The sequence below is a fragment of the Artemia franciscana genome, chromosome 10 (assembly GCF_032884065.1).
Source record: "Artemia franciscana chromosome 10, ASM3288406v1, whole genome shotgun sequence".
Lineage (NCBI taxonomy): Eukaryota > Metazoa > Arthropoda > Branchiopoda > Anostraca > Artemiidae > Artemia > Artemia franciscana.
The window spans coordinates 19,812,466-19,828,841 of NC_088872.1; the positions used below are offsets into that span (position 1 = coordinate 19,812,466).

General features: G+C 34.3%; 1 protein-coding gene across 3 annotated transcripts in view; it reads right to left on the minus strand.

Annotated features, from left to right (window-relative positions):
• Window positions 1-12,225, minus strand: part of LOC136031882 (uncharacterized) — a 38,256-nt gene extending 26,031 nt beyond the window's left edge. The window contains exon 1 of one of the 3 annotated variants that reach the window (XM_065711827.1): window positions 12,204-12,225. The gene's annotated coding sequence lies outside the window, so the exon portion shown is untranslated. Of the gene's footprint in view, window positions 1-11,130; window positions 11,298-12,199 lie in introns of those variants that run through there. The other 2 variants (XM_065711826.1, XM_065711825.1) reach the window with 2 other exon arrangements.
• Window positions 12,226-16,376: the final 4,151 nt, after the last annotated feature.

Consider the following 16,376-nt stretch of genomic DNA (forward strand, 5'->3'; position numbering starts at 1 on the left):
AAGTCGTCCCCAAAGACATAGTTTTAAGGTTTTTCGACTATGCTGAATTAAATGGCTATCTCAGAATTTTGATCCGGTGACTTTGGGAAAATAATTAGCGTGGGAGGGGGCCTAGGAGCCCTGCAATTTTTTTGGTCACTTAAAAAGGGCACTAGAACTTTTAATTTCCGTTAGAATGAGCCCTCTCGCAATATTCTAAGACCACTGGGTCGATACGATTACCCCTGGAAAAACAAGAAACAAATAAACACGCATCCGTGATCTGCCTTCTGGCAAAAAATACAAAATTCCACATTTTTGTAGATAGTTTGTAGATAGGAGCTTGAAACTTCTAGTAAAAGGGTTTTCTGATACGCTGAATCTGATGGTGTGATTTTCGTTAAGATTCTATGACTCTGGGCGGTGTTTCCCCCTATTTTCTAAAATAAGGCAAATTTTCTCAGGGTCGCAACTTTTGATGGGTGAAACTAAACTTGCTGAAACTTATATATCTAAAATCAGCATTAAAATGCGATTCTTTTGTTGTAGCTATTGGTATTAAAATTCCGTTTTTTACTGTTTTGGTTACTATTGAGCCGGATCGCTCCTTACTACAGTTCGTTACCACGTACTGTTTGATGAGGATGAAACCGGATTAAAAATAACATTAATGGCTTTATTTTTGCCGTTTTCGTAAAGGTTTACAGAAACCTTCGAAAATAACTGCCCAAAAAGAGGTGCAATAAGATAGATTAGAATAAACAAAAGAAAAATAGAGTACTTTGATTATATAAACGGATAAATAATGCTCCAACTTAAAAATTATACCATTATTTTAGACAGTTTTAGAAACATTTAATAAACAGTTTTTTTGTTTCATATTCATACTGGTCACACTCAAAAACACCAATCAAATGTTCAGGTATATTTTTATTCAGTATGCGTGGCATCAAATCGGATTTGCAAGATTTAAAAAGATCAAAAACAGGTATAACCAGAATTCATTTAAAAATGTTTCTTAATGAATTCTGATAATCATAATTTTAAGGATAGGAACCGCTTTGCAAAAGGTGAGGTAGTATAGGAGTAATAATACTTGGCAGTTTTCAAGGCCTAGTGAAATCTGTTGGCAGATTTTACCAAAATACCACTTTTTACATATAAAAAAAAACTTTTTGCTCAAAGAAAAGCTGTCAAAACACACCTTGTCCAGCTAAAGTGTTGGCAGCTTATGAAATCTGTTGAATTCAGAGACTGGCAGCTTTGGAGTTTTTTCAAACAGTTCGCAGTAACAAACTGTAAGTAAGGAGCGACCCGACTCAATAGCAGCTGAAACTCTAAAAAACGGAACTTTAGATTTTAAATATACAAGTTTCATAAATTTTAGTCATGCCCATCAAAATTTACGAGCCTGAGAACATTTGTTTTATTTTATAAAAAGGGGGAAAAAACCCCTTGTAAGTCATAGAATTTTAATGAAAATCAGACCATGAGATTCAGCGTATCAGAAAACCCTACAGTAGAGGTTTCAAGCTCCTATCTGCACAAATGTGGAATTTTGTTTTTTAGCCAGAAGAACAGTCACGGATGCGTGTTTATTTGTTGTTTTATTTTTCAGAGTGATCTTATCGACCCGTTGGTCCAAGAATTTCACGAGAGGGCTCATTGAAACGGAAACCAAAATTTCTAGTACCATTTTTAAGCGACAAAAAATTAGAGGGCAACTAGGCCCCCTCCCACGCTAATTTTTTTCCGAAGTCACTGGGTCAAAATTTTGAGATAGCCATTTGGTTCAGCTTAGCATAAATATCTAATAACTTAATCCTTCTTTGAGGACGTTCTTTGAGGACGACTTAATCCTTCACAGTCCCCGGGGGGAAGGGATGCAAGTAATGAACTGCCCATTGTTTACATATAGTATTGGTCATTGGTAAGAATATAGACGTTTTCAGGTGTTTTTCTGGTGGGGGAGGGGGATCGTGGGGATTGGGTTACATGGGAGGATCTTTCCATGGAGGAATTTTCATGGGATATGATAATTTCTATGAAGGGGGCGCTGGATATCCCAGGATTATTTAAAAAACGTTCAGAAATTAAATTTTAAAAATAACAAGTTCTTTTAACTGAAAGTAAGGAGTAACATTAAAACTTAAAATGAACAGAAATTATTACGTATATGAGAGGGTTCGTCCCCTCGTCAATACCTCGCTGTTTAGGCTAAAGCAGTTTTAGTAATTTCAAAAATGCTTTTTATTCTAATTAAACGGCCTTTTGATTCAGGAGTTATTCTGAAAGAATTGGAACAAAATTCGAATTTTAGCATAAAGAGCGAAGTATTGACGAGGGGGCGAACATCCACATCTTAAGCATATGAGGAAGTTCACCACCTCGTCAATACCTCGCTCTTTACGCTAAAGTACAATTTTTTTAAATAATGGCGGATATAAGCAATAACTTGTTTATGTTATTACGCTAAAGGTTTTTATTGTTTTATAAAACAGAGCTGTGAGAAGGAGCCAAACTTTAGTTAAAGAGCAGGGCGTTGAGGATGGGACAAACCCTTTCATATACGGAATAATTTCTGTTTGTTTTAAGCTTTAATGTTGCTCCTTACTTTCAGTTTAAAAAAAAATTGTTTTATTTAATCCATACATGGATTGAGAAAACATTTTTTATTATTATTTAATCCATACATGGATGAGAATAGATTACGAGATGCAAACAGCCAAAGTTTGAAAAACACGTATTGACTGCTACGGATAATGTTACTAATGTGAAACAAAAGCTTGGTGAACGGAACTTCACTCAAATTATTTCTTATGACATCCATATACCCAAGCCGGGGACAACCTGCTTTTTGATTGGCCCTAGAAGGTTAGCCAACAAGGACTATCTTTGGTAATCTGTCATCTTTATCGGCAGAATGCGTCCTAGCCGTCTCAACCAGTCTCTCATTACAGCCTAGAAAGCAGGATTAACCCAAAGTTTTGTACAGCTTACTGTTTGAGATAGTCAGTCAGTCAGGTACAAAAAACAATCCACAGGCAATTTCTCTGGACAAAATCTAGCAAACCCTCCTCTGTATCACGGAGCCCCAATGTTTCAGAACAATACTTGGCCACTGTCATCCCTGTAGCTTCCAAAATTCTAATATTAGTGTACATACTTATCCTCCTATTCTTACAAAAAAATTTTCCACTTGCCTTGACTATTCTACTTTTACTACTGTCTTTACTAATAATACTACCTAACTAAGTGAAGCTGTCTACTTAATCAATCTTCTTGTTGTCCAGCATCACCTCTTCACCTTTAATTATTCCTAGCCTTAGCAGTTTAGTCTCCTCAACATCAATTTTCAAACCTATTCTTGCGCCCTGATCTCTTATACCCTCTAAAAATGCATTCATTTTGCTACCATTTTCATCAAGGATGCTTAAATCATCAGCATAACCTAAGAATAGGAGAGTATTACTTTCCCAACTAATTCCATGTTCCCCCCTTGCCTTTACTGTGCTCCTTGGGACTAAGTTCATCACAATGATCGATACAAATGGGGATAAGATGTAACCCTGCTTAAGTACTGATTTAATACAAAACCAGCTACTAGCCTTGTTCCCTACCCTAACTGCAGCAATGTTTTTCTTGTACAGAGCTTTAATGTATTTAATTTTTGTTTTAATGGATTTATCTGGGGCTCATCTGTGAGCTGAAGCCAACAATTGCTCATAATCTATAAAATTGAGGACTAAAGGTGTCAGTTGACATGGGAACCCCTCAATTATTAATCTAAGAACGGTAATTTGGTTGATGAATCTTCTCCCCTCCCTAAAACAACCACATTGTTCCTCTCTTCAAATCTTATCACAGCATCTCTAAGTCTAAAAAGTATCATTGTGCTAAGTAATTTGCTTCCTACAGAAATCAAGTTAATGGTTCTATATTTACCTCACTGACTCTTATCACCTTTCTTATAGAGCCAAAATGCAAATTCTAGGACAGTTATACAAATTGCCATGCTCTAAAAACCCTAAACTGGAGGTTTAAGGTTCCCTGTTTTGAAAATTGTACTAAATTACATTTTTACCAGGGTAGTATTACTGTTGCATTTCCTTTTCTTATTCAAAAGAATCCATTTTTGTAAACTCATTTGTTCAGCTGATGATTCCAAATCTGGTTTCAAGAATCTTGTGTGTCAGTGAAAAAGGCTTTATACTTCACTACTTTCTTTCTACTTTATTTAACTACTTTCTTTCTACTTTAATTAGATCCATTACTCCTCAGATAGATCCATTACTCCTCAGATTCCCTCTAAAACAGAATTAAGCAGTATAGCATGACATGGTGGGTAAAGAGTAAAATTTTGTAGAATGCCTTTGAAACTATTGCTGTAATTTGAATAATAAGAGGCTTGATTTAAAGATTTGTCCTTTCAATGTTCTCTTGTGCTGATTTTACTTAAAACCAGCAATCTTTTTACTACATGAATCATCCCAAGAGCTCCCGATTTCACTAGATAACCCAGTCATGTCCATTTTAACATCACTTTATTACTGACCAAGGGTCTCTAAACTGAATATTGTTTTATTACCGATGTTGAGATTTATCTAATTTGATAACTGTGTACCTTATAATTTGTATAACAGACAAAATAAATATGGCACCACAGTTTTATTACCTAAATAGATGCCAGATAATACTGAAAAAAACATTCCATTACACAATCAATGGTAATAGAGAAGCAGACTCAAATAATACCTTTTGCTGCTTTGAAAACCTTAAGAAACTTTTACTGGTGGTATGGAAGAAAAAGCACAACATGGTTGTCTTGAATCCTGTCTGTAGTCTACTGTGAATTATACAACTATGCACAGCACAGGCAAGCATAGTTTTTTTATTGGATTATTGCAGCCTTTTGGCATTTTGTAGAATTTTATCTACAAAATGGCAAAGGAAAACACAGCTCTTATCATGTACGTTATCTAAAAAAATAAAGCAATTTACAGGTGTTTTTTATTAATTTGCTAGCTAAAGATGTACATAGGAACTTAATGTACCTTTTAACACTCTTTTCAAATATACTAATTGCTGCAGTTACACATTCTTTTCAGTCTAAAAGAGTCCTAAAGGGCTCAAAGGTTTTAAACTGCATAGTGATACATGTTTCCTAAATTTTTTTGGCAGTAGAATTAGGATAAAAATACACAATTTAAGTCAATATTCAACTCAAACGGTTTGCCTTGGCACAATAAAGCCTGAAAAAATTACCCTACTTAAATTAATGTTACACTAGCCCATTGGGGAGAAATGCTGCTTCTATCTTTCTGTTGAGCATAATAACCATACTTTCAGACTTATCAGGACTATAAAAATTGCATATTAAAAAAAAATGTTCTGAAGGAAAAATTTAATAAAAAGGAAGCAGTAGATGAAACAAGTTGAAAAATTGGATCTAACAACCAGGGTTAGAATGTGTGATGGTAAATCCTTTGCATAGGGGAGACAATAGTAATATTTTTTCTTTATAACAGTGTAGAATATTCATCCTCGAAAACTGATGAATTTCGATCCCTAGTATCAGCAGGTAAGCCCTATTCTATTGCTGTAGTGGAATCATTACCTGAGAACTGTTCACAGCCATATAGTATTTAAATTCAGTGGATGATTACAATTTCATGTCTACAGTAACTATAAGCATGCAATTTTAATTTGTGTTTATGCCTCACTGAATTACAAGAAAGTTTGTGACCCAATTACATCAAGCAAAAGTGAATGTTTCTTTGTTGATGTAAATTTTCTCAGGTCCACAAATGCCCTTAGGGTTGTAGCCAGGGCTGTATCAAGGATTTTTTTTTTTGGAGGGGGGGGTACAAACAAAAAAAACTTTAAAATACGCATCAAAAACGTCTTTATATTCATTTTTGTTATGTTTTTTCAAGTCAGACAAACATGTTGGGAGGGGGTCAGACGCCCTAACCCCCCTGGATATGGCCTTATCTGATATTTCATTTAAAAAATCAGTTCTTACATAGTTTGCAGTATTGTTACTTGGATCAGCACAATCAGAGCCAAACTTGATTATAGGCTGCTTGAATTCCTTCAGTCTTTTGACTGAATTTCACAAAATCAAATCATTTCACCTCATTATCACCATGTCTACCAATGATACTAATGTTGAATCTTTACCACCATTAGGGAAAAGGCTATCACACAGCCTTACATCAATATGACTAAATTGTTTTCGGCTTTACTGATACTCCAATGTGTATCAGTAGTTACTCTCTGGCAGTTCTACAAAAAAGGTCATAGATCTGTAGTAGTTGACCACATTTAAAGGAAACATGCCAAAAGTTTATTCCTTCATTTATGCTGTTTCCAAATACTATGATTATTTCTAGGCCATGCACCTCATCTCCCATCCCTGATGGTCTCAGATATAGCCCTAAATAACATATCTTATCATACGATTATCTTATGATGCATCATGTCTTCTTTGTAAGTTGGTTTACTGCACTCTTGACCTGGTGAAATCCAGTTTGCCTGAGTGATTATAGTATAATTATTGGATTAAAATATTATCTAAATGGGATAAAAATGGAAGGAAACATGATAATCTGATTGATAGGAACAATCAGTTTTCACAACAAGTGAAATAGCACATTGTTATTTGTGGACTATTTTGTGGTTTAATGGATAGCAGCTTCGGATGTCAGAGTACAGCCGAAATTTCTAGCAGGTCTCTGCTGTTGACTGGGCCACTTATCAAATAAGTGATACAGGCAAGTTTATTACTTGACTTTTTATTCTTTGCATTAAGTTAGCCAATTCTGAAGTTTGAAATGAGCAAGTTCAAAAAAAGGTATTTGGCATTGGCAAAATTCAGAAATTACCCGCTTTGGCCAGTAAGAATTGTAGACGTTAATACCCAATGAGAAGAAACCCCAAAATTTATAGTTTTTTGTTATGAATCCCATGATCTTCAGACAGTCTTAGAAGTGAATTTGGTTCTCTATGCAGAAAAGTCTGAAGAAGCATCACAGAAAACAGAATGGAGCATTAACAAGGCATTTCAGGAGCTGGAGATTTTCCTGGATATCTACATACAGTATTCAAAAAAAAGCTCCCTCTGTGCAAACTCACACAATTTTTATGAAATCATTGGTAGCTGTTCTAGTTGAGAAGTTAGTTTCTACAGAACAAGAATTAGCACAGACAAAGCAAAATATGCTTATGGGCATCAGGAAATTGGTCACAGTAAAGGTAGCAAAAAAGAATAGCATAAACCCCAGTGCTCCTAAACAGATAATTTCCAAGCTTATGATGGAATATCAGTTGAATATCATGTAAAATTTGGTCATATTGGCAAAGTGCTTAAGGGGTTAAGAGCTCAAATAGAGTCTCTTGAAAACCGTATTGTGAAAATGGAAGATAGACTTGATGAATATCAACAAGAGGCTCGGCTCAATTCCCTTGTATTTGTTGGGGTCGAACAGGCACCTGGTGTTGACCTCAAAGTAACAATGCACAGTATTATACAGGATAAGATGGGCTTGAGTGCTTTTATGACCAATTAAATTCTTTCTATACACTGATTTCATTTAACCCAACCCTACAGCTCAGAATACAGATGAAAGTCGAGTTGCCCCTGTGATACTCAAATTTTCCAACAAAGATGTTGTGCATACTGTCTTTAAAGCGAAGTCTAAGCTAGCAAAATCTGTTTTTTTTTGTGGATGAATATCTCATGAAGCACCACAAGATTATCCTGGATAGTTCTAGAGATACGTATAGGGCAAAGAACGTTTGGTCAGACATAGCCTGTATATGTGTTCGCCTACCAGGTGAAGCTACTTCTAGGAGGCTTTGGAAGGTTGAAGATACCTTCTAGATTAGTATCTTCCTTTATTTTCTCGATTGTAGTATTTATTCATTTATTGTCTTTGTTATTGGATCTTATTTTGTGAATTATCTTGTTTATTTTCTTTTACTGTTGTTTTGTTTCCAATTTGTCCTGTCGGATACTCTGTTATAGCTCTCAGAGGGCAAGTTTTAGTCCCAGGTTTGCTGGATCAGCAGTATGGAATTCTTTACCAATGAGTATAAGGTTATCAGAAAATGTTAGCCAGTTTAAGAGTAGACTGAAGAACCACCTTCTGGGAAGAGATTAAGTAAATAATTTAAATGGGATGGCTTATCATCTTATTAAGTAGGATTTTTTTCTTCTTTCTCTCTCTTCTTCCTTATTTTCCTTTTGTTTTCTTTTCCTACTTTTTGTCTCATTTCATTTCACTTGTTTTTTTTTTTGTTTTGTTAATGTTGTCAGTATTGTTGTCCATTGAATGTTTATCAGCCACTACTAACAAGTCTTTGACTTTCTAAAGAGGCTGGTGGTGTTCTTTTGTACATTGATGATGTGTATAATAGAAGTGTCTTTCTCATAATGTAGAAATTTCATTGTTTTAATGTTGCTTTTTTTACTTTTATAAATATCCCAGTGCTATATCTGGGACCATCAAGAGTGGAGTAGGAAGGATGCATTGTCAGAAGAGCAACTATGATACATGAAAATAACACAAAATAATAAATTTAATCATACAACTTTTGTTTAATAGCATATTTCCTTCAGAAGTGATCAACCAATAGTCTAGAGTACGAATTTACAAAAAAAAAGACCTTTGGCATAATGCACAAATCATAGGCAGAACAATAGCAGTGCCTAAGTAAAGATTAAAGTGGGCTCAATATATTATTTATTGTGTTTTTCCTGACCAAAGCATTTCATATAGAAGGAGTTGCAGCAGAAACCTTGAAAGGAGCTTGTTCAATTGGAAATTAAAATTTCTAGTACTTTCTTGAAGAGTCAAAAGTGATTGGATTGCAACCAGCAGCCATTATGTTGAGCACAGTTGAAAGGCCCAGTAATTATGTCTTTGGCAATGTGAATCCCTGTCCCCCAGAGTCCTCAAGGAAACAGTAATAAGTTACATTAGTTGCCCATTATTAATAAACAAGGTCTTTATGGAAGGAAGGATTGCATAAAATTTAAAGGGGTTCATTTGATTGTAAATCAGAAAGTCTAGTGCCCTTTCTAAAAGTCAAAAGTGACTGGAGGGCTACTAGCCCCCCCCCCTGTATCCTCTTTTCCCCAAATGCATGTGATCAAAATTTTGTCTAGCCCACCCCCATGCCCTGTTTTCCCAAAATGCATCTGACTAAAACTGAGAAATAGCATTTTGTCCATGACAGCCCATAGATCATATAACTATGCATCCAGGGTCAACACAACCTCCAGAGCCCAGGGTTGTAAGTTATACCCCAGGAGAATATAAGGTATATTCCCCAGGGGAATATACAACCACCCATTCCACCCTGGAATGAGTGGTTGTATAAACTTTGGAAAGGGTACACTTGATTGGAAACCAGAAGCTCTAATACCCTTTTGAGAGTCAAAAATGACCAGAAGACAACTAGCCCCCCACCCCTCTGCCCTCTTTTACCCAAATGCATCTGATAATTTTTTAAATAGCCATTTTGTTCAATACAGTCCGAAAATCATAACAATGCCTCCAGGGTTGACACTACTCCCCCCCCCCAGAACCCAGGTTGTAAGATATGGCCCAAAGGGTATATAAGGCTTTTGTTGAAACTGAAAGTTTCATTGCTCTTGTCAAAAAAGACTGGAGGGTAATCAGCCACACACACCCACACCTCATGCCTGCTATTTCCCTAAACAGACCCAATCAAAATTTTGAGGCAGCTGTTTTGATCAGCATAGTTGAAAGGTTCAGGAATTATGTATTTTTGGATGTCAACCCCCTGCAGTCCTCAGGGCAAGGGCTGTAAGTAAGGCAATTTGTTCATTGTTTACATATGTTTTTTTTTATAGAGAAAGGTTGGCAAGCTTGACCTTTACTCTGATATCTCTATAAACAACCAAGTCAAACTCAAAACAAGCAGAAATTAAAATGAAATGGGCTGACAACCCTCATATGTCTTCTAGAAGGCCAGAACATGATTTGCACTTTCTGAAAAAATGAATGAGGACTGAAAGTTTAATATACATAACTGATTTCCATCCCTCAAAGTCTTAATAATTTTTTATTTAATAAAGTTAAAAAAGAGAAAAAGTTTAAAACATATTTTGTTTTCAGTTAAGTCTTAATCATGTTCTGATCTTCAGAAGGCATGGGAGATGTGAGCCCTACTTGTGTTAATTTCTGCTCATTTTGTGTTTGGCTTGGTTATTTATTGTAATTTCTGTTTGTTTAGGGTTTTATTTAGTTATTAATGTTGATTTGTGGTAGTTTTATGCTTGGATGATTACTTGACTTTATTTCTGCACATTTTTGGTTTAATAGAGCTCTTTACATTTTCTTGGGAAACTCATTTTGTTGATTTTTTTCAATTATTACTAAAAAAAAGTGATAGACCTACATCACATTAGCACATACAATTATAAGTGCTAATTCTTGAACAAAATATAAAAGAGTAAGAAATAAAGCAACCAATTTCCTTCTTCTAAATCTGTCAAAAGCTTGAAATGAATGTTACTACATGAGATGAAAATTTACCTGAAAAGATTTTGTAAGCATGTTAGAGGGTCCAAACCTCATAATCTCTAACCTAAAGGGCTTGATTTAAAGTTTGGATGCATCTAGGTCCAAGCATTTTTGTGAGATTTTTGGGAAATCCCTGAAAATTTGGAGATAGAGGAAACACGGAAAGAATGAAGCTGATGACCCTAAGTAATGAACAAGAGAGGTGATACCAGACTCTTAACTGTCATTCCTGAGAGACATCTGACAGTTTATAAGTGGCCAAAGAATTCCAGTATTGTTTTAAAATCACTTTTCTGTGAATAGGCAGCATGGCAGCAGAGTCTATCAGGCACTTTAATAAAAAATCACATCAGTCTAGTTTCAGTCTGGTTTAATTTAGTCTAGTCATATGTCTAGTTTAGTCAGGAAAAAATCACTTAGTAATAATTTATTGTGCCCCTTGCCCTTGACATTGTGTTCTCTTAGGATTGGACCTATTAATAAAGCCTGGCCTGATTGCCTAGCCTATTACCAATTTCTTTCCTAGATCCTGAAACTCTTTCATATATGTGTAGATGACAACCACAAAAATCAAAACTTTTCAAAGAAGACTTACCTAGTTTTCATAGAAACACATGCAGAAACAGATCTTCACTTCTTCAGTTTGCTTCTCTAGAGATGATTTGCTAGTCAAATGGGATGTTATGCAAACCTACATCAGTGCTGGCTTGTTAAACCCCTCATGTATCTATCTTTGTTTTTTGACTGGTATATGTCCTTCAGCTTGGAAAAGGGCAAGGGTAAAATTCTAGGCTAATTTAGCTACTTTTTGCTATTTTGGAAAGGACTTAGGTTTGGAAAATGAAAGTTTCAGCAGTGAATCCAGGACTAAAAACATAACCTACTCAGGGAAGATAGACTATTGTCAAGCTTCTCTGTTAAATCTCTTCTGGTTCTGAAGTCTTATAAATTTTTCTACTTGGGAGGCCTGCATCTAGCCTATGTGAATTTGATGAAGCAACTAAATTTAGGAGCTGGATTTTCAGATCTGTGAAACCTCATAAATTGGAATTGAGCAAAAGAGTGAAGCTGTAAATACTTATTTTTTACTCCATTTAAGCATAAAATCTATTTTACAGGGTTTCACTTTTATAATGTAAATTTTTCTTAAAGTCATCAAAATTCAGAGCCCTCTAGAGGGATAAGGAATAAATGTGGGTAGCCAAGCCAACTTCAAAATAGCCTACCTTCCCATGACATACTTTAGTCTGTAGACCCATCCCTGAAAATTGTCTTAATCTAACCCCTTTACAATGTAGCAAAAAGTAGCTACACTGGAATTTCACCAAAGCAAGCCTTAGACAACTACATAGAAATGGTTCAAGGCCACACCTTCAGAATTATAGTCCGATTTTCAATTTATGCATTTTCTGGCATATCATGGATAAAGTAGGCCTACTGGTGAGTAAAATACAATCCAGTTTGAAGAAAAATCTGGGACCAAGATCAGCATAGGTTTTGCAAGCAGCATTCTTATGGCATGCAACTTCTAGACACAAAATAAATTCAATGGGTTCTCTGTGAAAGACACCTTGGAAACCAAGTCATTGGATCATATTACTTCAATATATTTTAAAGTTTATAGTCTTTTCCAGTATCAGACGCAAAATAAAAAGAACCTATACCTACAAGTTTTCAAATTTTCTATAAATATATAATGAAATGCCAAAACAAACGGCTATCTTAAAATTTTATTTTGCCTAAACTGTCATGCTAGTCAATTTTCTTTTGACTAGCCGGAACTTAAGCACAAATGCGCCATCAAATAACACCTATTAGACTAAAAAGGCATTCAGTGAGAGTTTAGGTAGAAATATTTAATTGATAAAGATGTAAAACCACTTAAAAGGCCTTTAACTATTGATCAGTATCCAAGTATTGCTAATACTATGCTAAAAAACCAAATAAAAACTAAGTTTTCATGGGTTTTACTTGGATATAGCAGCTAATAGTCACAGCAGTAGTAGCATAGAGATTTTTTCACATAAAAATACAATATGCTAAGAATTACGTTAAACGTTGAAGTTAAACGTTCAAAAATGGTAACGTTAAAAATAGCGTATCTAAAATTTTCAATTTTTTAGCCAGAGAATTCCACCCGTTTCTTTTCATCAGCACTATCAGAATAGCTGAAGTTACAGAGGTTTTGACATGCTATTTTGATGTTGGAAAACTCTGTATTGGGACAAATTACTATCCAAGAACAAAATTAATCTAAACCTTGAAAAATTGAGCTGTGTATTAAGAAAAAATTCAATTGGGAAAAAATAAAAAATTATTTTTCTAAAAATATACACGACGATGAGCTGCCTTAGTACAATTATAGTTAGTAGTTTGGCATACGGTAGAAGTTATGATCACAACAGAACACAAGCGGTAATAATAGTTGCAGCACTTGTCTTGCTAGTAGCAGTTACGGTAGCAGTAGTACAAGGATAAGTATTTAGCGAAATTAACAACTATGGTGCTGGTTTTAGGATAGCAGTAGTTACGGTGGAAGTAGAAATGGTAGTAGTAACCTTCCAACTAAGTGTTATGTTGCCTCTAAACTTGGTGGCAGAAATTGTTAATATTTTACACCATTTTGATTAAACTGACAATCTTGACATTATAACCAAAACAATTCTGGAGGTTATTTTATTTTTTAATTCCTACATGTTAGTTGCTTTCTAAATTGCCGAATTTTAGTTTAAACGTTATTATCTCACATATTCATTTAATTTATCAATAAAGCTACTGGTTAATATAAAACACTTAATACTTTAAAATACTTCTTAAATGACATACAAACAACGGTTGATCAGAAGAAGATTAACACGACTATATCTATATAGTTGGCAAGGATGTAAGCCCTCCAATTGTAAAGACTAAAGCAGTCTTTTTATTTCAGCGGAAAGTAAGGGTTAAAATGGCACTGATGGGTGGTTGGGTGTTATTTGACGTAATTAGCCCTATATTCAAAATGCATCAAAGTATATGAACCTGTGATCAAATTAGCTTTCTCCTAATTTTTAACGATTAACCCTTTATACACTGACACTCAAGAAAACTTAATGTTAGAGATGTCATTTTCAAAATGCTAATCATAAGTTTTGACTCCACAATTGTCAAATTACTTAAACTAAACGTCGGGAACAATATTATATATTTATTGTAGAGACAGGCCCTTAGTCAATAGTAAAATAATACCTCATGGATAATAAAATAACTACTTACTGGATTTTTGGTCTTTGTCTTATCTCAAGTAGGAAAAGACTTTTATTTACATTTATTAACTAAAATGAAATCAAGATCAGACCATAATTTGCACTTCCATGAAAAAAAATTCCATTTAAAAAAATTTAAAGCAAATGAACGTTGATTGTCAGTTCAATATACATATACTGTTTTTTTCTTTGAAGTCCTAATTGTTTTCGATTCCTTACAGTTAACAAAGTAAAACATTTAAATGTGTTTTGCTTCAGTAAATTACAAATTGTGCTCTGGCTTGAGGAGGCACGGGGGTTGTCAGCCTTTCGTAATGTATGCTCATTTTTTATTTAAAGGAGCTCTTTCTTTTTCTTTGGAAAACTTACTTTGAGGAAAAAGTCTCTTTTTTTAATCATTTCTGTTTGTTTTTTCTTAACGTGGATTTCATATGGGAAAAAAATTGTATATGCTTTCGTTTTTTTTTTCTATAAGAATCCATAGCTTGGCTTACTATTTGTATGTTGGAGAAACTTTCATCGACAACTTTTAACAACATGCATTCTTTTGAAAATCCTGACAAAAATAGTATTTTTTAGTTTAGTTTTATACCTCCTCAAGTTGACCTGAGAAATTAAATTTAATACCATTCCCCAAAAATACTATCTATGCTCTATGACAACCTAAATACACTTACACTATATTGATTTAGTTACATTGAAAGAGCAGAAGTTGTAACTGATGTAGTTCTGAAAATTTAAACTTAATACCATCAGTCGCTCTTGGGATACTGCTGAAAGGTCTTATTGGCAAGCAAAATGTACAGAGCGCCTTTTAATTAAGTTTTAAAGCAACATTTGGTTTTAAAGAATAATAAGCAAACAGTATAACGAGGTGGGGGGATAGAGACATAGCTACTGGACCGTTCAATTGTGCTTCACTGAACGTGAGACTACTGCCAATATTATTTTTATTATTGATACTACTACTAATGCTGATACTAAAGCTAAGGTTACAATTATTAATTCAACTACTGTTACTACTACTGGTACTACTATTTCTACTTGTGCTATTACTACTGCTACTAAAGTTAGGGGTATTAAAGCAAAACACTTGAAAATATTGAGGATGTGATGAAGTAAATCAAAGCACACTATGCCCTCCTAGATTTTCAAAAAGACGTATCAGTAATGCTTTAGAAACGGCTGATGATATTAAGTTGAAACTTTCATTTCTGCATTGTTGAAGGAAATTTTGAAGAAAACCAAAGGTACTATATGGATGCTGCCATTAATACTATTACCTCTACTACAGTTACTGCTACAAAGCAACCTGGTGATGTTTTCAAAGAATATTTGGGCGGATTCAAACTAAATTGAAGCAAACTATGGATAGGTACATTATCAAAAAAGCGAGAAAGTAATATCTCAAGAACGACTTACATTATTAAGTTAGACCTTTCAGGGTAAGTTGTGGTGGATTTTGTACTAGCCAGAAGACACTATGTATATCTTATGAACAATATTTCTGTGATTACTGTATGTTATTATTCCTACTTCTGCGATTGCTGTAGCTAATGCCACTAGGGTATTAAGGGTATTAAGGTAAAACTTTCATTCCGTTTCCGTGGTTAACTCAAGGTGTATGCATTTCCACTTTTTATCAACATTTTATTAGTAAATCTTTGAAAAAAAAAATAATCGATGCCATTCCACTGATCCAAAATGAGAATTCAGACCCATCTATATCAGCTAGATAAAAATAGACACATAGTTATTTACCTTCTTTTATAAACAATTTTCATTTTTTTTTCTGAAATGATTACTCCGACCTTAAAATGAGTATTCGACTCATGTACTTAGTTTTAAGTATATACTTATACGAACTTTGGTTAAAGTTTTAAAGAGTTTGACCTTTACTTTAGGATGAGCAGAAAAGGATATATGACATGTAATGCAGAGCTTCAATTAGATGAAAATAAGCAGCAAAGTGACAATCATTTCCTCACCAATATCCAAAACTTAAATTAATCATTTTTGCACATCTCATACATTTACTTTCTATAATACAAATCTCCTAAAAAACGACAATGTTGTAAAAACCATTCCACTTTGCAAAAAAGAAAACACAAAAAATCAAAACAGACAGCCAAAACAAGCAATGATATCAATTTGTTCACTCATTGCCCTAGCAAGACTCGAGAATAAACTTTTGACAATAAAAAGAAGTAAATATTATGCTTTTCAGCCCTGTTATGACAGCAAAATCCTGAAATATCATTTCCACAGCCTAGAGAAATAAGGATTTTAAATTTCCCCTCCTTGTTATTATGAAATGAAGATTTTCGTCTCCCAGTTGGCTTTTGTGGTAATGCGGACATTGATTAACCTAAATTTAACTAAATACATTTTGGCGGTATGCGAAATCAGGAAAATCTAACAGAGACCGCACAAAGTGACTTAAATCTTGTTTCAAACTTGTTTGCAAAAAGAAACAATGTTAATTAGAAAAACCTTTGCTATTAAAAACCATTTACAAAAAAAACTTTCGTTCCAACTCAAACGAGAGCAAGCGGTCCTACACGTCAAAATATGACTAAACTGTGCAGAGATTGCA